This window comes from Nuphar pumila, chromosome 5 (assembly GCF_984573655.1).
Source record: "Nuphar pumila chromosome 5, dmNupPumi1.hap1.1, whole genome shotgun sequence".
NCBI classification, from domain to species: Eukaryota; Viridiplantae; Streptophyta; class Magnoliopsida; order Nymphaeales; family Nymphaeaceae; genus Nuphar; species Nuphar pumila.
In genome coordinates this window covers 107,441,497-107,465,449 of record NC_143253.1, presented here as the reverse complement: position 1 = coordinate 107,465,449, position 23,953 = coordinate 107,441,497, and the positions used below count along the sequence as shown (strand labels likewise).

The window sequence follows — 23,953 nt, the reverse complement described above, 5'->3', positions numbered from 1 at the left end:
CGGGAGTGCACAATTTCACATTTTAAAGCAAGCTTTTGGTGATCTGAAAAGCTCCAAGTAAATACTATTGAAACCTGATTGTGTAGAAATCAGATTTTTTTGCAGAGGTGGATTCATGAATTGAAAAAATTATGCTGTATGGAATTATGAGGACATCAAACATGAACTTACCATGAAATATCTCAGTAAATTACCAAAAGATGGCAACTAATTACATATATTTACAAAAGACAGACCAACTTTTCAGTTATTACATTCAAGTGCCCAAATTTTCTAATGTATTTCAAATGCCTATCTTGCAAAACCTTTTTTTATTGGCCCTTCTTCAGATTATATACAGTTCAGATTATGGTTTATCTGAATTGAAATGCAAATTTTTAGTCAGTAAGTCTGTGTCCAAATCAGAGTTCGAGATATAGATCCGACCATGCAGATCTGAACCCGAATCCAATTTTTTTTTTAGACTATTGGATCCCGGGGACAAATAGGAAAAGCTTGTGTTTTACATCTAAATCTTATAAATGAACTGTATTTGATCTGGATCTTAACACCAATGATACCGAAAATTCCATCCAAATCTGAGTCTCACTTGAGAAAGGGTCCCTCCAAGCATGTCAAAGTGTAGTGCCAAAACACATTTCCATTCTATTTTAAGATTCGCATCCAAATACATTATATTTGGATCAGAGGTTCCACCAAATTCAACACATTTGAACCCCTAGCACCTGGAAGAATTCTCAGAAGCTCTCTGATACTTGAAAAAAGAAACTTAGTAGGGGTGTCAATGGATCATAATTCATCTGATATCCGACCATTTGTTCAGATTCAGCAGCAAGCTAAAACCATATCTGATATAATCACATTCAGATATGCTTTTCATTTTTGTTACCAAATCATATGGATATCCAAATCCGATCACATGTAAAAAATCGGATTTACGTATGAGCTTTTCTCCATCAGAATTTGAACCACAATCTGAATTCATTTAGCCAATATCTGATTAACTGGATCTGGTATTAGCCACATCCAACCCGAATCCAAACCATTTACATCACTACATCCAAAGATTTCAATTAGTGCAATTAACTACCCTTATATTATTTGTTATGTTTCAAAACACAGGCTTGCTCCTAAAATCAACAAATCACACTACAAAAAATTACACGTTTACTGGTACGAAAATCACACCAGTAAAAACAGGGAAAGCGCCAGTAAAGGGATTTACTGACGTTGTCGATATGTTAGTAAGTGCACCATAGTAGGTCTTGTCGGTATAGTCTTTATTATCACGAAATGGTAGCACTAGAAAAGATCGTCTTTATTGGTGCTAAATTTGCACCAATAAAAATTCCTTTACTGGCTCTAATATTGCGCTAGTAAAGATATTTTTTTCCCCTTTTTTTTTTTTGCCAGAAAATTTAATTTTTGGTGCAAAAAGTGTGCCAGTAAATCTTACTTTACTGGCACGAAAACAATAGCGCCAGTAAAGGGTTATGTTTTTAAAAAAAAATAAAGCGCCACTTTATTGGCACATTTTTTGCGCCAGTAAACGCTTATGGTTATGAAAATTCTAGTTTTATTTTAGTAATTTTTTCTTTGATGACTCAAATAAAACCATAAACATACTGCTCTCCTATGAAGCCACATCAAGATGCTCATGTTAAGCAAAATTAACCATAATAAGCATATTTAAATCCAAAATATAAAAGCATAATGTTAAGTTTATAAAAAGAGACGTAAACAATATAAATTAAAAAAATAGTGACCACAAGTGCTGGCATCATTACAGGACATGTCGGACATGGCTGGCTGGTATAAGTTCCAGGTAACATTGCATAGGGGGGGTCAACTCATCCTTTATACGCTTAACACCACCACAACAGTCCTAGTCCCAAGTAATTCAATAAACTGTTAATCCTGCTGAATTGAGTAACCTGAGTCCTAAATTGAGATTCAAACCACACACACTTTGGTAGACAAGAAATATTGATCTGTTCAAGGAAATACTGAACACCTAATTTCCAACCCTACTGCAAATCCACATATTAAGGATGCAAATAGTGAAATGTAAGCATGACAGCAAACATGATGATTCAAATTTTTTATATACAAAAAGGTGCCTACAAATCGCAAATTATTGAGAACAGCAAGTTTCTCAGAGGTTGAGAACTGTTTTCAAGATCAAATTCCGTAGCACAAAAAGGGAAAAGGATTAAACTACCTGTACTATCTCCTTCTTGTGAACTTCGCCTTTTGGCAATGGAACATATTATTCTGATTCAAGATCAAATTTCGTAGCAAAGGCATCACTAGGGCCCACTCTTTTAACTGCCCCAGTATTTGCTTCTATATAGATAACATCACCTACAGCACATAATCATTATTTCACCAAAAACATGTGATAGATGTCAACTTACCAAACAGATCACAACCTTCTTGCTTAAATAGACAAAGTATAGTTGTGCATTTAATATTTGTAATCCAGTGACGAGGTGAATTAACATAGCATGCAAATCACAAGGTAGGTTAAACTAATGAGCATTCGTCTTGTGTCATGCCAAACATGTCCATTTCATTCCCCTTTCTATGCAACATTGTATAAAGTTATTACACCAGTCTTAGTATTTTCAATAATCCATTTCAGAATTGTTGCATCCTTTGGAACCTTTTAGCCAGTTCCAGATGGCCCCACTGGTGGCAATGTTCATTGGAAATTTGCACAATGATGCCTAACCCCTAACCAAGTACCTAACAAGCAAATTTTTTGCATGAGATATTTACTCGCAAATAGCTGCACAAAAAATAACGGCTTTGACTCCTTCAAACAGATTAATTCACTTCCTTCTTTCATTTCTCTGGCCTCCAACATTAAAAAGCCGATAAACCTGACCACTCCTTTTATTCTTTTATTACTCCTAATAGCATTCCATTGAATATAAAATCACTAAGAAAAATAGGATATTAACATTTCTCTACCAAATACACAATTTCAAGAATAACTCAAGCATCCTTTTTAGTTTATGGCATTGAATAGAAAACCAAGAAGGAAAGAACTATAGAATATTCTACATGTTAACTAGGAGAGAGCTCTAAATATGCCATAACACATTCTTCAAGTAAACCAATCTCATCATGCTGTTGAACAAACATTTCCACCAGTTTCTTAGAGCCCCCATTGATAATGGGGGCAGAATGAGTTGTCAGATTTAGTGTAATGCCGCAAGATTTTAAAATTTTAAAAATGCATAAAAATAAAAAAGAAAATTATTTTTAAAATAAGCTATGAAAACGGTTTTGAAGCTTCGGTTTAAAACCTCAAGCGGGTTATATAATTCACAAACTACAATATAAATAAAGACAATTAAATTTAAACAAGCATTATATACACAGTCCTTTACACAAGGTCCAGATAATAAAATATTTAGAATTTAAAATTTAAAATAAATCCTAAATTAATCTCGGGATCTTGAAAAATCTGGATTCTTCAATGCCGCTCTTGTCCGACATCAATTGTTATATAATTTATTACATACCTAAACATGTAATCTCCATAAAACGGGGTCAGACTCATGATAGACTGGTAAGCAATTATCATAATCAGATAATTTAAATATTAAGCATGATTTTAGTATTCAATTTCAAATAAAAATGCATGCTTCAATAAACAATTATGCAATTTAAAACTTGATTATGTGTGATATTAACAGGGCATCTTTTCATATCAATTTATGTAAAAAAGGTCTTTGTTTTGATATTTACCATCACACCCTGGTACATAGTGGATGACATTTGCATTCAGACGAAGCATTCTGAGGGTATATTATTCTAATGTGCTTTATCTGAATACCTGACTAAACCAGACTCCCAGAACAAGCAATCAGTGACCGAGAAGAGTCTTACAATGACCTTAAAAAGGAAATGGATGCATCTACTGACTGCGGGAGTCTAATGTCTATCACCTAAGACATGTCGATATCCTCGACCTCCTCAACCTGAGTGACAGGATGCCCACGACAATCTATCGCTCCCAAAATCAATATAACAATGCCAATCTTGGTTGTACCACTACTTCTTCCAAGGTAGGCTTAATCTTGAATGGGCTCAAAGGGTTCTTTTAAAGGACTTAACATTTTCAAAATTATGCTCAATAGTCCAAATACTCATTTAGAGTAAATACTAGGGTCATATGTACCCAGCCCATCTAGTATTGCTATGTAAAACCAACGCTCGCCTGTGAAGGTGAAACTATATAAGTTTGTATGTAGACATGACTCATAAAGCAAAATTGATATTCTATTTGCACCATTTTGGATTTAGAAAACACGTATAACAAAATTTTTCAAGAAATAACATGCTACACAGCAAATGTTCTTTTTAACAAAATTTGAAAATCGCCTAACTTTTGCTACTACTTGGCTATAACACTTTATAAAAAATTTGAACAATTTTAATTCAAAATCTTGTTATTGTAAACAAGCACTTATTCATGCAGATGCTAAAATATGCCTATGATCATTAATAAAATTTTAAATAATCATGCATGCATTAGAAACATGTCTAATATAAAAATTATAAGATTTTGATAGAAAAACTTACTTTTATTTCTGATGTTTTGAGGTAGAGCAGAATAGATCACTAGTGCTTTGATTTATTCTGGTAAAAATTTTATTAGATTATATCATTCTAATAAATTTTTTAGCAGTATTTTCCATATAAAACTAAATAAAATTCTTTTAAAGAAATCTCTAAAAATATAAAAACTATTTTGGAATGATTTATAAATTTTTACAGAGTTTCCTCTATAATATCTCAAATATTCGAAAAAAGGTTCGAACTTGAATTCGATTTGTAAAAATTTTTACATAACTTTGCATCACAAATATTTTTATAGAGGTTTTTTAAAAAATATGATTTGAATATCTAAAAAATATTTTAAAATTTTTTGACAGAATCCCCTTTATAAATTCAATTTTTTCTAAAATACTTATAAAAATTTTGACATAATTCCTACTAAAATAATTCAAAATTATAAAATGGTTAAAAAAACTTTTTTGAAATTCTAATTATAATAATTCAAAAAAATAGAAAAAAATTACCAGAACTACTGTTATACTAATTCTATTTTTTAGAAATCTTTAAAAAAATTTGGCAGAACTATTGCTAAAATAGCTCTATTTTTCAAAAGTCTTTATAAAAATTTTGTCAAAACTATTGCTATAGTAGTTCTGAATTTTTAAAAATACTTACAAAAATTTTAATAGAATCTCCCCTGCGTAGAGGCGGGACAGGGACTGGATTAAATTTTGGCAAAATTGCCACAATTTAAAGTCCAGAGAAAGAGTTCTAGGGGTTTAGGGAAAGAATAAAAGGTCCTACCAACATGAATTAAGCTCTAGAGAAAGAATATAAGTACTAACCTGGTTTAAGAAGATTTGAGCAGTGCTTCAACAATCCTACTTTAGAATTTCTGCTAATTAAAGCAGAACTTCTGATGACAGCACTTCAGAGGCCGATTTTGGCCCGTCAAAACTCCTTTGAAAGAATGGAGACCGCTTATAAAAGAGGGAAGAGGCTAAAAGGGGTTTGTCAGAAAAAATTTAGGTTTTGATGAAGGTTCGGATTGAAATTTTAAAGAGGACTTAGGTTTAGAGAGAGAAAAAGGGAAATTTTATGAGAGTTAGAGAGAGAAAGTAAGAGGGGAATTCATGTTAGAGAGAGAGAGGGGAGAGGGGATATTTATAGGGGCGAGAGGAGGTGTCGCCCCTGTGGGCCCCACTTTAGGCTGGGTGCCACTCTCTCAGAGTAAGAGGTGATGACTCACTCCTCTGTCGACTAAGTGTTGGCAAGAGAGAGAGAATGGGTGTCACCTCTCCTCTATGGAGATGACACCTCATGCCTATGATTTTGGGTAGGTGGTTTTTTTCAAAACCATGAGTGGACTATTAAAATATTATATTATATCATATTTTAATACCTAGTTTTTGTATCCAAATTGCTCCTGATCAGGTCCCACATTTCATAGATGTCATTATAAAAATAAGAAGTTAGCCTTTTACCCTTTGGTAGTTCAGAATACTGGACCTGTCATTAAGGGTGGTAAATTATCGTTTTACTCCTAACAAATTTATTAATTTCTTGAAAATGTCTCTAATAAAAATATTACCTTTTTAGCCATACATAGTTGAGAAATTTATCAGAAAATGCCACTGAATTAACAAATTATTATTTTGCCTTTGACAATTTAATTAATTACTAAATGTTCCTAAATTCAAAATTCTGAACAATTCTTTGTTTTGATCCATCTAGAGTTCATATATGAATTCAGATAATTGTTTGGGTCTACTAACTAGTTAAAATCAGGGTTTTTGGGCTTTAATTTATATCCAGGCTAATTCAGAAACAAGACTTTTTTTAGAATTTATTAAACAATAAAATTTCCAAGTATTACATTTAGAGCGTAAACTACCAGAATTCAGAAAGGGACTTTGCAGGCAAAAAGCCAGAGATATCAATCTTTTACGGATCCTATGTGCTTGAACTTGTACTTGGTGACACTGACTTGATTTTATATGGATTGATCTCCTTTAAGCTCTTTCCTGGTACCATGTATTTGATCTCCAACACATTGCTAGGTTGTCCTCCCTATCTTCTATAGCAGTTGAAGGTCAGCAAATGCTTCTGGCCTGCTTAATTAAGCCCACCGTCATTATCAAAGCACAAGAAGGGACCAAAAATATTTGAATCAAGAATATTTATCTCAATGAGACCAAGTCCGACTAGTGAAGAGCAAGCAAGACCACTTGGTCATTTGAGACAGAAGCTTCATATTTAGCACATTCATGAAAAAGACCAATGATTTCAAGTCACAAAATAAATGGAATAACTAAAAAGGATCACAAGTCAGAGGAGAAAATCCAAATCTGGGAGCTATCAACAAGCAAAGTCGTTCATCATGAAAGTCACCAATATTTAACTGACATTATTTCATGTTACAATACTACTAAGAGAATAAAGCAGACAACAGCTATCACCCTCATTAAAAAAAATTGTAGGGCTGAATTCCATGTAGTACACTTCTTGTTTTATTAATGAAGTAACGAACACATATGGGTTTCAGTGTCAATGAAGTAATGAACAGGTATGGCTTCAGTGTCAAGGACATAACGAACAAGTATGGGTTTCAGTGTTTACAAAGTCATCATCAGAGACTTTCATGCTTCCTACTATTAGAGTCCGATCATTACAATTATTATCAAGATTCAGCTATGAACAAGGCTATCTTAGCTACAACCTTCATAAGATAATGAAGACCTTAACCTTATGACATCCCTGCTCATTTAACCATTGTCAAAGTTGATGAATCTAACTTTAAATTGATTGACTGTTATCATAGCATCAAGCACACAAACGTATCACAGTTTTAGTTTTTTGGATCTCTCTGTTTCTACAAAGTCCATGTCATTAATGCAAAACAGCAACAAACAACAGTTCAAGCGCTTCTTTCTTCAACAATAAATCAATCCTATCAATGTTGGGAAACAAAAGCGCAATATGGAGATAAAAGTGCCACACCAACAATTTGTAACATAAAAAACGCATGATAAAGAAAATCTAAAAGTGGTAAAATGTGATTCAGCAACAAACAAGTTAAAGCAATTAAAGGACCTTCAGTTGCATATATGCGTAGTCGATGTATACCTTCAAACTGTGAAAGCTCAATCTTTTTTTCTTCAAAAGATTGTTGATGCAGGCCTGCTTCATAAGCCTTTTGACTGCGAGACCAATAAAGAAGAGATGAGCCTTTCCCTCTCAAAAGAAAAAAAACTAAAACACAACTAATGCAAACAAAATCAAAACCCATAACCCACGATAAAAACAAGCATACCAATCAATAAACAATAAAAAAAAACTCACAAATCAAGGCCAAATCAATACAAATCCCCAAACAATCAAACACCACACAAAGAACACGCTTCATCCCCGAAAGAGAAAATCCCCGGATGGTATCATACGAACAAAAAACAACCATGGGTGCGCGTCAAAACTCGAAAAAAGAAAGAAAAACTCACAGATCAATGGTACAATCGACAGCCTCAGCGTGATACCGGGGCTATGTTATTCCAACCTTGTGATAAAATGGATTTAAGAAAAGAGATCTCAAGCCTAGAGGCACGTTCTTAAGATCGCTATCTTTAGAACTTCAATCGCCCCACTCCGGGAATTCCGAAGATGCAAAAAAGGGGTTGGTTTCGACTAAGTTCCCAAAATACAACTAGGCTTGAACCTCAAAATAGTCACTGCTTCGTAAGAACAGATGACCTCTCCCACACCAGAACTCTGCAAGCCAAAATCAGGAAGAGATAAAGGAGAAAACTGGAGAGTCAGAAATACGTCTCTCCAAAAGACGAAAGAATGAAGAGATTTATAGATTTCTTAGAAAGATCAAAACATTTTACGATAAATGAGATTAATGGCCATAAATCTGATGGTTTGAAATAAGAACGAAAAAGGTCCTAAACGGTCACCCACCTTTGACTGTGCTCAAAGGCCTTCAAAATCGTCCAACAGTCACAATGTACCATAAAAGCATATTAAAACCTTTCAAAAGGCCAGACAATCTGAAAACCGAAAGGTCAAAATGGGTCTTTGCACCTCATACGCACCTCGCATCGCTGCGAGCGTGCGAAGTGCAAAGTGCGCCATCAAAACACCATATTGCGCCTCAAGCGCTCTTGTGCACACGCGCGCATGCGCGTGTGTGCTAACGGCGTGTCCGTTTCTGCACGATGCACTGCAACATTCGCAAGCCACCCTAAGACACATGGATTACCAAAGTAAAGAATAAAGAGCAAACCCTCTATTTAAACCACTCGAAAAACTTATTTCTCTTAGATATGAGACTAAACTTATTAAAGCACTTTTGGTAGGAACAAAATCACCAATTTTAAAACTTTTCTAACAATTCCCCACTAGTTTTAAAATATATTTGGCTTGCATAGAAACTTATGCATCAGTGAGAGTGTCTGTAAGACTTGAACCCTCACTTATTGAAAGAAAACCTAAATTAACCAAGGTGCTAAGTGGACTTACCTTGAACTTAGTCCTTATATTGTTAACGGAGTTTTTAATCATACATAGGTCTCCAAAAGTTTAATTGTGTGGATTTCATGTTGGCACATTTAGAGCCTTGTGCTTTCTTGGATTCATGAGTGCTCTAGAGAATTGCCAATTCTTATAAGAAGCGGCTCACACTTCTACACTCACATAGGTGAGTTTTGTCTAGGTGTATTGTAACACACACACTAGCCTCAAGGCCTACAAACTCATTAAGAGCTATTAGCTCAACCCTCACATGGTTACAACTCATGAGCACACATCAGTAATGGGCTTACATAAATATGCTCAATATCTGTCATTCACCAATTCGTTTCCCATTAAACCTAGGCATGTGGGATCTCCAGCGCTCTAGGTTGGGTATCCTTAGGTGATGACTTAATTGGCTTAATTCCCATTCCCCTCGATGTTTTATTGATGACATCTCTCGAAAGGCCTTTCGTAAATGGGTCTGCCAAATTTTGATATGACTTCACATATTTCAATGATATAATATTGTCATCAATCATTTGTCTTATAAAATTGTGTCTTAGACTAATATGTCTAGACTTTCCATTGTATTTCATATTACCTGCTTTACATATAGCTGATTGGCTATCACAAAACATTGAAATAGCAGGTATAGGCTTCTCACCTAGTGGAATATCCACTAGCATATTCTTAAGTCATTCAGCTTCTCTACAGGCAAAAGTCAAAGCAATAAACTCAGATTCCATTATACAATGAGTTATACATGTTTGTTTCTTAGACACCCATGCAACTGCTCCTCCACCAAGGGTAAAAACTCAACCACTCGTAGACTTGGAATCTTCAATGTTGGTATTCCAACCTGCATCACTATACCCTTTAATAATAACAGGAAACTCGGTATAGTGAATTCCATAGTCTAAAGTATGCTTAATATATCTAAGAATCATGGTCACTGCATTCCAGTGTTGATGACCAGAATTATTAGTGTATCTACACACTTTACTCATTACATAGGCAATATCAGGTCTTGTGCAGTTTATTGCATACATAAGGCTACCTACAACACTGGCATATTTTAATTGTTGAACACTTGTACCAACATTAAGAGTCAATTTCATATTTGGATCATATGGGGTGCATGCTGGTGAACTATTAAGATATCCGTACTTTATAAGAATTTTCTCAATATAATGTGATTGACATAATACAATGCCATTATTATTTCTTACAAATTTGATTCCTAAAATAACATCTGCAATACCCAAGTTTTTCATACAAAACAAGGAAGATAAAAATCTTTTTGTTTGATTTATGCATTCACTATTGTTACCCAAAATAAGCATATCATCAACATATAAACATATAATAATAATTGAGCTACTATCTACTTTACTGTAGACACATTTGTCAGCATCATGAATTTTAAAACCATTATGTAGCAGAGAACTATCAAAATTTTCATGTCATTGCGTAGGGGTTTGCTTTAATCCTTATAAGGATTTCTCAAGTTTGCAAACGTTGCGCTCTTACCCTAGCACTACAAAACCTTCAGGTTGCTCCATATATATCTTTTCATCTAATTTTTCATTTAAAAAGGTCATTTTCACGTCTATTTGATGGATTTGAAGCTTATATATGGCAGTCATGGCAATCAAAATTCTAATAGTAGATATTCTGGTTACAGGAGCAAAAGTATCAAAATAATCAATATCTTTTTTTTGTTTAAAACCCTTTGCAACCAAACGAGCTTTAAATTTATCGATTGTACCATCAGTTTTTAATTTCTTTTTGAAAATCCATTTGCAGCCAATAGTTTTGCAACCAATAGGTAAATTCACTTATTTTCAAACATTATTAGACATAATTGATTCTATTTCATCATTAATAGCTTCTCTCTAAAAGGCAGCATCTTGAGAAGACATTGCCTCTTGAAAAGACACAAGATCATTCTCATATAGAAATGTATAAAAGTCATAACCAAAATTGGTTGGTTTTCTAATGCGTTTATTGTGACTAACTTCAGTTTCTGGTTCAGCAGCACAATCATTAGAATATTCAATCATGTCATTAACAGGATGTTCATCTACTATAATACGACTGTCATTAAGAAGAGAATCAAATGCATTTTTATGTTCTATGAAAGATGCATCTCTAGATTCAACAATAACATCATTAACAATGTCTAGAAATCTATATGCTTTACTGTGCTCAACATATCCAACAAATGCACATTTAAATGCTTTAGGTCCAACCTTCTTTCTTTTATTTTCTGGAATTTTAACATATGTTAAACAACCCCAAACACAAAAATAACTAAGATTAGGTTTCTTACCAAAGCACAATTCATAAGGTGATTTTTCAGATTTGGAATAAGGAACTTGGTTAAGAATATAGCAAGCAATAAGTACAGCCTTACCCCACAAGTTGGAATGCAAACCCGTATTAAGAAGCATAGCATTCATCATTTCTACAAGTGTTCTGTTTTTCCTTTCTGTTACTCCATTTTGTTCAGCAATTCTAGGCATTGAAGTTTGATGGATAATACCATTATCTCCATAGAATTTATCAAATTCTCCACCTAAGTATTCACATCCTCTATCTGTTCTTAAATGTACAATCTTTGTTTTAAACCTATTTTGTACTTCAGCTAGATAAAGAAGATATTTGAAAAATGCTTCAGATTTATGTTTCATCAAATAAACATAACAGAATTTCAAGTAATCATCTATAAAAGTAATAAAGTACCTATTACCGCCATGACTCAAAACATTATTCATCGTACACATGTCAGAATGCACTAATTCAAGCAATTTATAATTCTTTTCTACACTAGGAAACATGAGTCTAGTTAGCTTTGTTTAAATGCATGTCTCACACTTATGATTATGTTTTATTCTAACATGACAAGAAAGAAGACCAAAGTTATTTATATTATGAATGCAACGAGAATTTATATGTCATAATCGTGAATGCCAAAGAAAATAGGAGTCAACCATATAAACAGAAGTAGTAGCTTCATTTATGCTCATCTTGAACATACCACCAGTGGCAAACCCTTTTCCTACAAAGATTTTTCTTTTGGTTACAGTTACAATCCCAGATTCAATAACAATCCTAAAACCATTTCGTGACAGTAGATCTGCAGAGATTAAATTTTTTCAAACTTCTGGAGCATAGTGGACATTCTCAAGTGTTAGGACTTTTCCGGAGGTGAACTTAATTTCTACACTCCCTTTTTTTAGCACTTTAGTTGAGAAAGAGTTTCTCATAAAGAGATTGCATCCCTCCCCCACTACTTCATATGACTTGAACAAGTTCCTGTCGTTAGTCATATGAACAGTGCTTCCAGTATCCAGGTACCAGTCCTTATTAGCAGCCACCATGAAGGTTTCAGAGATTACAGCAACAAGCCTCTCATCTGTCTCATTTGGCTTAGGACCAGTCATCTTCCTTTCTTTGCATTCTCTAGCAAAATGACCAAACTTGCCATAAACATAGCAACTAATTTTCTTTTTATCAGTTGGCTTTTTCCCTTTCACGAAATTCTTTTTGATTTTCTGGGTTTTCATGATTTTGCCACCCTTGTTACTAACAAAATTCACTTTAGGATAACCCTCTTTAGGACTGAAATTATTTTTGTCAGGAATACGTGTCTCCTCCTCAATTTGAATGTCCTTAAGAAGATCATCTAAAGTGATTTTCTCATTTTTATGTTTTAGGTGATTCCTATATTCTTTCCAGGAATCCGGTAGTTTCCCAATGATGACAGCAACTTGGAAGTCATCATCAAGATACATACCTTCTCCTTTGATCTTATAGGCCAAAATTTGCATCTCATGAATTTGAGAAAGTATAGGCTTATCATCAATACTAGAAAATTAACATACTGATCTATGATAAACCTTTTGTTACCAGCATCTTCTGCATTGTACTTGATCTCGAGAGCATTCCACAACTCTCTAGCCGACTCCAATGGAGAATATAACTCAAAGAGAGAATCGGCTAAAGTGTTCAGAATATGCCATTTGCATCGGTAGTTGTCAGTATGTCACTTCTCTCGCTCTTTCTTTTGTTCTTCTGTCTCAACTTCTCCAGCAATGACAGTGGGACAGGCCTTTTTGAGGACATAGTCGATATGCAACTCAGACAACAAGAAAGAGACCTTTGATTGTCACCGCTTGAAGTTTGACCCCTCAAATCGATCTAGTTTTTCAAGGTCACGGCTAAGCAGATTGATGGAGTTAGATGTTGAACCAGAGGCCATAGTTGAAGTTCTAAAATTGTTATTTCAACCTTGTGATAAAATGGATTTAAGAAAAGAGATCTCAAGCCTAGAGGCACATTCTTAAGACTGCTATCTTTAGAACTTCAATCGCCCCACTCTGGGAATTTCGAAGATGCGAAAAAGGGTTTGGTTTTGACTGAGTTCGCAGGATACAACTAGGCTTGAACCTCAAGATAGTCACTACTTCGCAAGAACAAATGACCTCTCCCACACCAGAACTTTGCAAGCCAAAATCGGGAAGAGATAAAAGAGAAAACTGGCGAGTCAGAAATACGTCTCTTCAAAAGATGAAAGAAGAAAGAGATTTATAGATTTTTTAGAAAGATCAAAACGTTTTACGATAAATGAGATTAATGGTCATAAATTTGACGGTTTGAAATAAGGACGAAAAAGGTCCTAAACGGTCACCCACCTTTGACTGTGCTCAAAGGCCTTCAAAACCGTCTAACAGTCACACTGCACCATAAAAGCATATTAAAACCTTTTAAAAGGCCAAACAATCCGAAAACTGAAAAGTCAAAACGGGCCTTTGCACCTCATACGCACCTCACACCGCTGCGAGCATGCGAAGTGCGCCATCAAAACACCACATTGCGCCTCAAGCACCCTTGCACACACACGCGCATGTGCGCTAACGGGGTGTCAGTTTATGCACGATGTGCAGCAACGTCCGCAAGCCACCCCAAGACACATGAATTACCAAAGTAAAGAATAAAGAACAAACCCTCTATTTAAACCACTCAAAAAACTTATTTCTCTTAGATATGGGACTAAACTTATTAAAGCACTTTTGGTAGGAACAAAATCACCAATTTTAAAACTTTTCTAACAGGCTATCCTCAAGCGCCTTGTTGATGGGGGTGTAGAGGACAACCAGGGTGGAGACCAGCGTGGTGAGGATGATCTGGGTGGTGAGGATGTCGTAGACCTTGCAGATGAATCCCCATCTGAGCTCGTTCTCTCCGTAGGCAGAGATGGGGAGAGAAAGGGCGAGGGCCGACAAAGAGGGGCTAAGAGAGAGAGAGAGAGAGAGGGTTTGAGAGACGTGGGAAATAGGGATGCATCTTTCGAACCCTCATTTTAATTTTTTTTAAAACAAAACCCATTACGGGCGCGCATTGTTTCGCGCCAGTAAAAAGGTTATACTGACGCAATCGCACAAGTATAACCATACAGTAAAATGCTTCGTCACTGGCACAATTTATTATAATCAATAGTTCTCTGATCTGCAAAAAAGTTGATTTGTTCAATAAAAAACCACAAGACGACATAAGATTTGTTTAATAAAAAAGAACAAAAGCATCATTTTACACCTCAAAGAAGAATTTAAACACAAAATAGGCCTAATAATCCAAATGTTACATAGTTTTTTCATAAATAGCTAATGCAACTTTTCTGCTAAATCACTCGATATGTTATTTGGAAAACTATTTGCAAAGTAATTGTTGTTCTTGAGCAAGAGGATACACCTATGGGTAACTTTAGTAAACGAACTCCACAGGCCGTGTTCAGGCTCAGCTCATCATTACTAGTGGATTGAGGTTGTGACTCGACCCACATTTATATTTAGCCAAAGGTCGACTCTGAACGAGACAAGCTGAACATGAGTTGTTTGATGTAAAGATATTCCATGTTATTTATATTATACTTAAAATATTATATATATATATAAAGAGAGAGAGTATAGTAGCTGCTTACACCGATCCATGCCTGCTTTTGAAGAGATCTTTTGTATGTTTTTCTTTAAATCTGACCTTACTATGTGGCACTTCTATCATCAAAAATATAACTGCAAATTGCGCTTACACTGTTTTTTATGTTACATACTATTGGTGTGGCACTTTTATCTCCATATTGCGCTTTTGTTTCCCAACATTGATAGGATTGGTTTATTGTTGAAGAAAGAGGCGCTTGAACTGTTGTTTGTTGTTGTTTTGTATTAATGACATGAACTATTGTTTGTTGCTATTGGTGTCGCACTTCTATCATCGAAAATATAACTCAGATTTTGTTTGATTTATCCCCATGTTTTAAACCTTTGAGATGCAAATGATTTTTCAAGAGAAAACTTTAAATCGATGGTTTTATTGAGAAATTTAAAGTTAAACTTATAAACAGAAACCTAGACTTTATTATTTTGACACTTATACTCTTATCAATATGATTGCATTCTTTAAAACAATGGTAGATTTAGCATCGATTTTCAAACTTGAAATTCACCAAATGGATGTTAAAACTATATTTTAAAATGGTGTCTTAGAATAAGGGATTTATATGGAACAACTTGAAAGCTATGTTGAACCAGGTCAAGAAAAGAAAGTTTGTAAACTTCTAAGGTCTTTATATGGTTTGAAACAATCACCTAAATAATGACATAAAAAATTTATTAAATTAATCATTTCATATAGATTTAAGATGCATGACTTTGATAAATACATATATAGTAAAGTAGAGAATAGTCATGTTATAATTATTAGCCTTTATGTGAATAATATGTTAATCATGAATAATAATGTAGAATGCATAAATAATATTAAATTTTTTATTTCATCTAAATTTGACATGAAAGATATGAGCTTAGTTGATATTATAGTTGGTATTAAGCTGATTAGACATGAGAATGGTTTTGCATACTTAATCTCACTACATTGAAATTTTTAAAAAAAATATAACCATTATTATTGTAAGTCTATTACTACTTTGTTTGATTCTAATGTTAAGCTATCAATTTACACTAAAAGAAGCATATCTCAGTTAGAGTATGCAAGTATTATTTGTAGTCTTATGTATGCTATGAACGAAACTGGACCAAACATAGCATTACGAGCAAGTCGAGATGATATACTAGTAATCCAAGAAAAGAGCATTGGATGTCATGTATCGAGTCTTGAAGTACTTGAGAGAAACTCTAAATTATGAGATATTATATAAAAAGAAACTTGTACTTGAAGGATATAGTGATGTAAACTAGAATTCTGATTCCAACAAGTCATTCTCCATAAGTGATTGAATATTTACTTTTATATCTAAAGTAGCTGTTTGGGGATTCAATAAACAAATTGTGATAAAACTCATTCTCCAATGAAAGCAAAGTTGATAGCATTAACTTCAACTAGTATGAAAGCTGAAGGGCTAAAAAATCTTTTAATGAAGATATCATTAAGAGATAAGTCGATACTCATGATAGCTATACATTGTAATAGCCAAGCAACTATATACAAAATGAGAAATAATATTTATAGTAAAAAAATCTAGACATATTAGTCTAAAACACAATTATGTGAACAATTTACTTAAACAAGGATAATTTCTATTGAATATGTGAAATATTATCAAAACTTAGCAGATCCGTTGACAAAGAAACTTTATTGAGGAATTGTCTTTAAAACATCAACGACAATAGGACTAAAGTCTATAAAAACAAATCACTGTTGATGAAAACCCAATTAAATGATAGGGGTCAAACCAAGTCTCGTAGTTCAATGAGAAGAACAAGTCACTAAGTGATTGGATTGAGCACTTAATATTTTTTCATTCCTAATGTCAGGTGCTCAAAACCTATATATAGAGGTTGGATTCAAATTAAACTCTTAATAATATCCATAGGCCTTATAGTTGAGGTATTTTAAATAGGTTTACACCCTTTATAGACTTACTTATGTGAGTGTGAAGGTAATGATCACATTCTATGGGATTTAGACTTTGTCTTTAGATCAATTATGAAACTCGGATACAACACAGGACCCTTAATGTGCGGCTTCTATATACCGATAGATACATTATGGCTACCTAAAGTAAATGTGTGTATTACGGTGTCTGAAAAGTCAATTAGGATTCTCAATTCAAAGCTAATGTTATTGGAGTCACATATTGACTAAGACTAAATAAGACTAATGTGAAGGTTCAAACCCAAATTATACCTTCATTTATGCACTAGATCTTCACGAATAACCTCTTGAGTAATTTTTTAGTTTTGATCCACTTGCAAAATTGTTGAGATTTTAGCTGAAAACTATCTAGGTTTCCTACGCATTATCCTACATTTACCTAAGTTAATAGAGTTCATTTATTCTTACAAGTTTAATCCCACATTGAAGGTTGTTAAAACTCCACTAGGCTTTATATATTAGGGTGTTGCCTTAATGGGTAAGGCCCTTAAGGGGCTTGGATCTTTGGTTAGCAATTGAACTTCAAACTTTAAACTTTGGATCTTGTATCTTGAACATTGGACTTTGGACTTGGATTTCAATTTGAGTTTAGATTTCAGTAAAGTTTGGTTTGGTCTTTGACCGTTCTTTTTAGCACTTAGAACAATTTTAATCCCCAAGCCTAAGACTGACCATTGATTAACCTATTTATGAACTTTGACTCAGTCTTAATTCATGCATGAACCGTTTGGACCTTGACTGAACCTGCCCAACATCTTTTCATGGGGCCATAAATGGTCAAACAATCCCTAAGTTGCCTCTTCCTGTTGACCTTGACCCTAATTTTGAATAGTCTTGACCTCAAGAGGGTTATTTTGGACCAAGGTTATACCTTTTTTCATCCTTTGATTGTGTTCTTCATTGGCCAGCCCATGCCCATTATGACTGGTCGTTTGGGCAATTTAAATACCCTTTATAGGTTTTTATTGGTAGTTGGTATGAGTTTTGGAAAACCATTTTTAAAACAATATTTTTAAATAAAATCATGTGAAAGTCAGATACCAAAATTAATAAAAATCGGTTCGCACGAGTGGTGGAGTCCGGGTTGAACTCAGGGAATGGGAAATATTTCGTATTCAACACACAATCTAACTACGCTTTATTGCCTTGAAAAATAAATGATTAATTAACTAAATAACAAGAGAGTATTGTCCCTGCAGAGGGCTTAAACAAATAGATAAATGATTTTATTACAACCCAATTAATAAATAAAATAAACCCTAATCTAAAAATAAAGGAAGAAGTCTTCATTGCTTGAGTTTTCTTGTCCCCTTTGTGTTCCCTTTTTGTTCCCTCAATGGAACAGGTAATACATGTTTTTTTTTTTGCCCTCAGAGGGCACTTTTGAGGGCTTGAGGGGACCTCAGAAGGTACTTCAAGGGTACAAAAAAAAGTTTATCGCACGTTCAAACGCTTTCTTGCAAAAGTCAAAAACAAGAAACAAAGAAGTATGAATCGATCTAAACAAGAATTTACTAACTAATGACAAAAAAATTCCAACAATAACAAAAATTAAACTAACTAAAAACAAGAACTAACTATGAATCAACTACTATAACAACCTAATACTAGAAGGCAATAGCTAAACAACCTAACTACTAAAACACAAACTAATTTGCTAACAAACTAATAACAACTAATCCAAGAAATCAAAAGACTAACTAAAACAGAAAGATCAAGAACACACTCAGTTGAACATGATAAACTAATTAAATTACTCTAATCTAACATCACACGTTAATAACAATTAACAAGAACTAAAGCACGATAATTAACTAATACTATATTAATCGACTAACAAGAATTAATTAAACTAGTTACTAAACTAAATGCAAGAGGGCAAACTAACTAACAACCAATTGACTCACAATGAAACATGCTGGACAAATTTTCAAAACTGGTAAAAAAAAATAGCACACTCACTAGCTAGACGGAAATGTATTAAATGAATAGATCTAACAAAACCGGCTATTGCTACTTATTAAGCTATGTCTATTTAACACTGGCAAATACAGATTAAACAAAATAACTCTAGGCTAAATTAATGTCAATGACCGACTGACTTACACAAAAAGTGACTACAACAAATACCATTATCTAATGAAATTTAACTACTCTATTAAAGAAAACGGAAAACCGTTGACAAATTTGGCTAAAAATAATTTAGATACTTTGTTCTAGAAATTAACTAAATGGTCTAATCACGCCTAATGTATTTAAACTAAAAGCAATATTGATCTAACTACTTGAAAACATCAACGAACGTAAGGAAAAAAAATCAATGAATAAAGACTGAATTTCCAATTAAATACATGCGGCTAACCATTGACTAACTAATTGAAAAAACATCTAACACTAAACTATTGTTTTCTAATCTAGCTATTAGATAGAATTTTTTTGGAATTAAAAGACTAACTATTTAATTGCTAAAATAAAACAAACTAACTTTAATCTAAGCTATTCTAAAAAAAATTGATAACTTGATAAAAGAAGGCATATTGGCTACATAAAAAAATGTTATTTAATTGATCTAAAACACATCGAATATAAGGAAAACGTGAAACAAGCTAATCTAAACTAAATCTAACCTAAAAGTAATCAAGAACTAATCAAAAATCAAGAATCAATAAAGAAATGAAAACCCTATTCTAAAACTATCGATCTACTTAAATCAAGATTATTCTATGCATAAATCAAGAAAACGGCTAAACTATCAAAACAAAATATATTTTCTTCTTTTTATTTTTTTTAGATGCAAAACATGAACTAAACTAGATCAATATGCAGATGATGCAATGATCTAATAAAATTATATGTGATGCTATGCTTTATACGATGCAAAACTAGATCTACGGTGAAACGGGGGAGAAAGAAGCAAACCATTGCGGATTGCCTCTGACAGATTGGATGAGAAAAGAAGGTGGCTAATCCCAGTTGAACACATGTCTCCCCGACGAAAAGAATGGTTGCCGACGACGGATTGGATGAGAGAAGAAGAGAAAGAAGAAGAAGAAGAAGAAGAAGAAGAGAGGGAGAGAAATCGACAAGGATCGAAAAGGAGGAGGAAGAGAAGAGAGGGAGGGAGCAAAGGGGGCTTGAGGTTGCTGGAAAAAACATCTTCTCCAGCCCTCTTAATCCTATTTATAATCCCTAATTAGGTTAAAATCCGAATTTAAAAAAAATTGCTAATTTTCAATAAGTTTCAAAAAGGTCTCTTCTTGAAATATGTTTTTTAAAGGGATATTTTTCTAAAACTCATTCAAAATAATTAAGTAAGTCCTAATCTAACTAAATTATAATTAATAAAATTCTAAAACTAATAAAAATACTGAAAAACATAGGGCCGAATCGAAAAATGTGATTTTTTTTAAAATTCAAATTTCAAAGCAAATACTCGAAAACAATGATAAAGATGAGTTTTTAATACGATTTTATCATGGATCATGCATAAATAAAAGAGAATAAAATGTGAATATGTATGCATGATCAGTAGTTGTTGAGCTGAAGGCTATATAAACCCCAACCCTCTCACATTCTCACCACCACTCACTCGCCTAACCTTGATTTGGACAGTCTTTACCTAAAGGGGGTTATTTTGGATCAAGGTTATACCTTTTTTCATCCTTTCACCACACCCCTTCCTTGGTCAGCCTAAGCCCATTTCGGTTGGCCATTTGGATAATTTAAATGCCTTTTATGAACTTTTATTAGTAGTTGTTGGGTTAGGGCCTATATAAACTCCAACCCTCTCTTAATTTCTCCATCACTCGCATGACCTCTCTCTTTCTCTCACGAGCTAGCTTGCTCCCTTCTTTTTCTCTCTCTCTCACAAGCTTTGTCTCCCTGCTCTCTTGAGGTTCCTAGCTCAGTCCTTGACTTAGTTAAGGCTTTGCCTAAGTCGAGCCTAGGGTCCTTACCTAAGTTGAACCCTAGTCCCCCCTACCCAAGGTGAACCTAGGTCAACCTTAATTTTTCAAGAGGTTATTCAAGGTGGTTTATGTCGAGTTACTCGGTCTCACTCAATTGTTGGGCATGAAGCGATCTTCATGAAAAGCAAAAGCTCAAATGTATCATAAGAGCGTAGTTGCACAAATACTCATTGCACCAAAGACTTCATCTTAAACACGACAACTGTAGCTTGAAAGATAGTGTGTATAATGCGTGCCTCCGAGCTTACCTAGTTCAAGTTTAGTTGCCTTACCCACTAAGTTAAGCATTTTTCAACAATGCCTACCCTTTGTTGGTAAGCAACAGGGTAGGCAAGTGAAGCTCACCGAGAATCACAGCCAACAAGCTCCACCCCTTCTCTACTGAGGCATGAGAAAATGAATCTCATGTCAACCAACCAAATTAACAAGAAAAATGGTTTCTTATGCAAATGAGAATTCTTTCCTCGTATCAGACCAACATGAGATAGATTCCAAAGCATATAATTTTGAGTCTCACGAGATTCCAGTTCTCATGTAATTTCTTTTCACTTTTTGAAAAGAACCAAACATACCATTAATTATTAAGGGGGCACTGTTGTAATTTGACTTATGATTTAACCTTATCAGTTGAAGGACAACAATAAGTGCAGGCTCATTTTCAGAAAAAAGTTTTGCCACATTTGGAATTTCTGAAACATGGCTCGTATTTGAAATTATGAGCAAAATGTTGGAGCCTAAATAAAATTTCCCTAAAAATTATTATTTTACTGTATTACCAAGGTATGGTTTCTTTTATAGTGCATCCGATTGGACTCAGGCCAGATTCGATACCAGCACCTCAAATCAAATCTGGGTTCGGTCCCACTTGGGTCCAAACCAGATCCAACCCGTTGACACTCCTAGGTGGTGCTGCATGTCCACTAGCCAATTCGTATCACCACAAACATGTCTGTGTGTATAATTATGTTAACGTTAGCAGCATTCAAAACAACTTCAAAATCTCTCTCTCTCTCTCTCTCTCTATATATATATATATATATATATTGTGTATTCATTCTAATTTGGACCCGTTTTGTGGATTCGGGTCTAAATTCAGTCTAATATGCTTTGTTAAATACATATCGATTTGTTCTTTTTTACATGTAAACAGCTTATTCTCAACTTTTTTTTTAATGGAACCAGCATTAGGATATGTAATTCAAATCCGAGTTTAACTCTATGTCATGAGATCCAGTTTTCATCCAAACTTCGTGTTCAAACCTAAGAAAGAAGAAGGTAAATATTTTAAATGTTTAATTATGAAAGGTATTATTGTAATTTGGCTCGAGATTTAACCTGATTTAATATATAATAATACCGGTAGGCCTCTATTTGGAAATTTCCAGAAAACCAGAGTCCATATCAAGAACTTTGCAAATGTGAGGCCTAAGTTTGGATTTAGGGGCAAAAGGTTGGCCCATAAATGGAATTTCAATAAATAATATACCGAGAACAGAACCTGAACTTGTTTGACGTCGATCTGGATTTAAGTTTAGTTATGAGACCTCATATAAAACCTGACCTAGGTCCAGTTCAAGCAGATGAAGTCAGATCTGGACATGACCCGATACAACATGGATTGATATCTGTTTTCCTATACAAAGCCTCAAGAAAAAGGTAATTCTTTTGCAGCGCTTGGTTACTGCAAGTCCAGTCTAGTGCATCTACACCCAACCCCTTAACCCCGTCAAATCTGGAATCAGACATATTGGCCCAACATTTTAGCAGAGTCCAAAACTGGACAACATGGATCTGACCCAGACCCAACTTGTTGACAGCCCTGGCCTATCTGGGCTAAGCCAACCTGGTCTTAGCCTACTCACCGCTGTTTTGTTATTGGCCTAACAAAGCTGGCTAGGACTTGATTCAGGCAGAAGCTAATACACAAGTATCAGACTAGTTACAAAAATGAGGCTTCGTCCTTGTGGTTATAATTTAGAAGCAGACAATTTGAGACACAAAAGCAAGCATTCACATGCACCTATCTAGCATGTTATCTAAAGCCAAGTGGGAAAAATAAATAAATATATAAAAGTTTTTAGTTGTGATTTTGTACTACTGTTAATGTGGGTCAAGAAGGATAGAGTCATGGAGCTTCCACCCTTTGATCAGCTTACCTAGGAGGTAAAATTTCTTTATCCCATGTATTTTTTTTTCACGTGATATCTTACGCATATATTTAATGAAAGATGTGATCATCTATTGTTTCATATCAATCTCAACCTTCTTGCATCCATCACCAGAACTAATCATTATTTACTGTTAGGTACTCATCTTTTTTTTTTCCTTCCTTTTTCTTTCTTTTTCTTTTTTGTCAGTATAGCTTTGTTTTCACCTCATAAAACAAAATGGGTGCTTCAAATTTCTTTAGAATATGGTTATTTTTTTAATTTCTTCCTTTACCCATCTAGGTTTTCCCTCATTAAACCATAGGGACATTTTACACAGTCAATTTCTCTACTATTTTGAAGTTTTTCTATTGACCTTTCTGTTAATTACATTCATTACCATCCTCCACAGAGGAATATTTCTTAATTTTTCTAATTTTCTTTTTTTTAAGGTAATCTTCCCCCTTCTTCATGGTTCGACCCTGCATTGTTCTTCAGGGTGGTTTCTTAAAGACTGCATTTTGAGGCGTTGCAGATTAAATAAGCAAGTGGGTTTTTGCTAAAATGTTGTTTTTTATTGGGTTTGGAAATCTTAGGGCCTCCAAGAGGACGAAAAACAGTACCTTGTTAGAGTGAAGGAAGGTGAAAGAAGGGTGGGAATTGAAGCTTTGTGTGTGTGTGCGCGCGCGCGCGAGCGAGCGAGCGAGCGAGCGAGCGAGCGAGAGAGAGAGAGAGAGAGAGAGAGAAGCCAGAATGGGTGAGACATGGAGGCCTGCAGATATTCTCTATAGATATTCAACC

General features: G+C 34.3%; 1 pseudogene; it reads left to right on the top strand.

Moving 5' to 3' along the window:
• The first annotated feature begins 1,801 nt into the window (after window positions 1-1,801).
• Window positions 1,802-23,953, top strand: part of LOC149838045 (protein HIRA-like) — a 43,548-nt pseudogene continuing 21,396 nt past the window's right edge.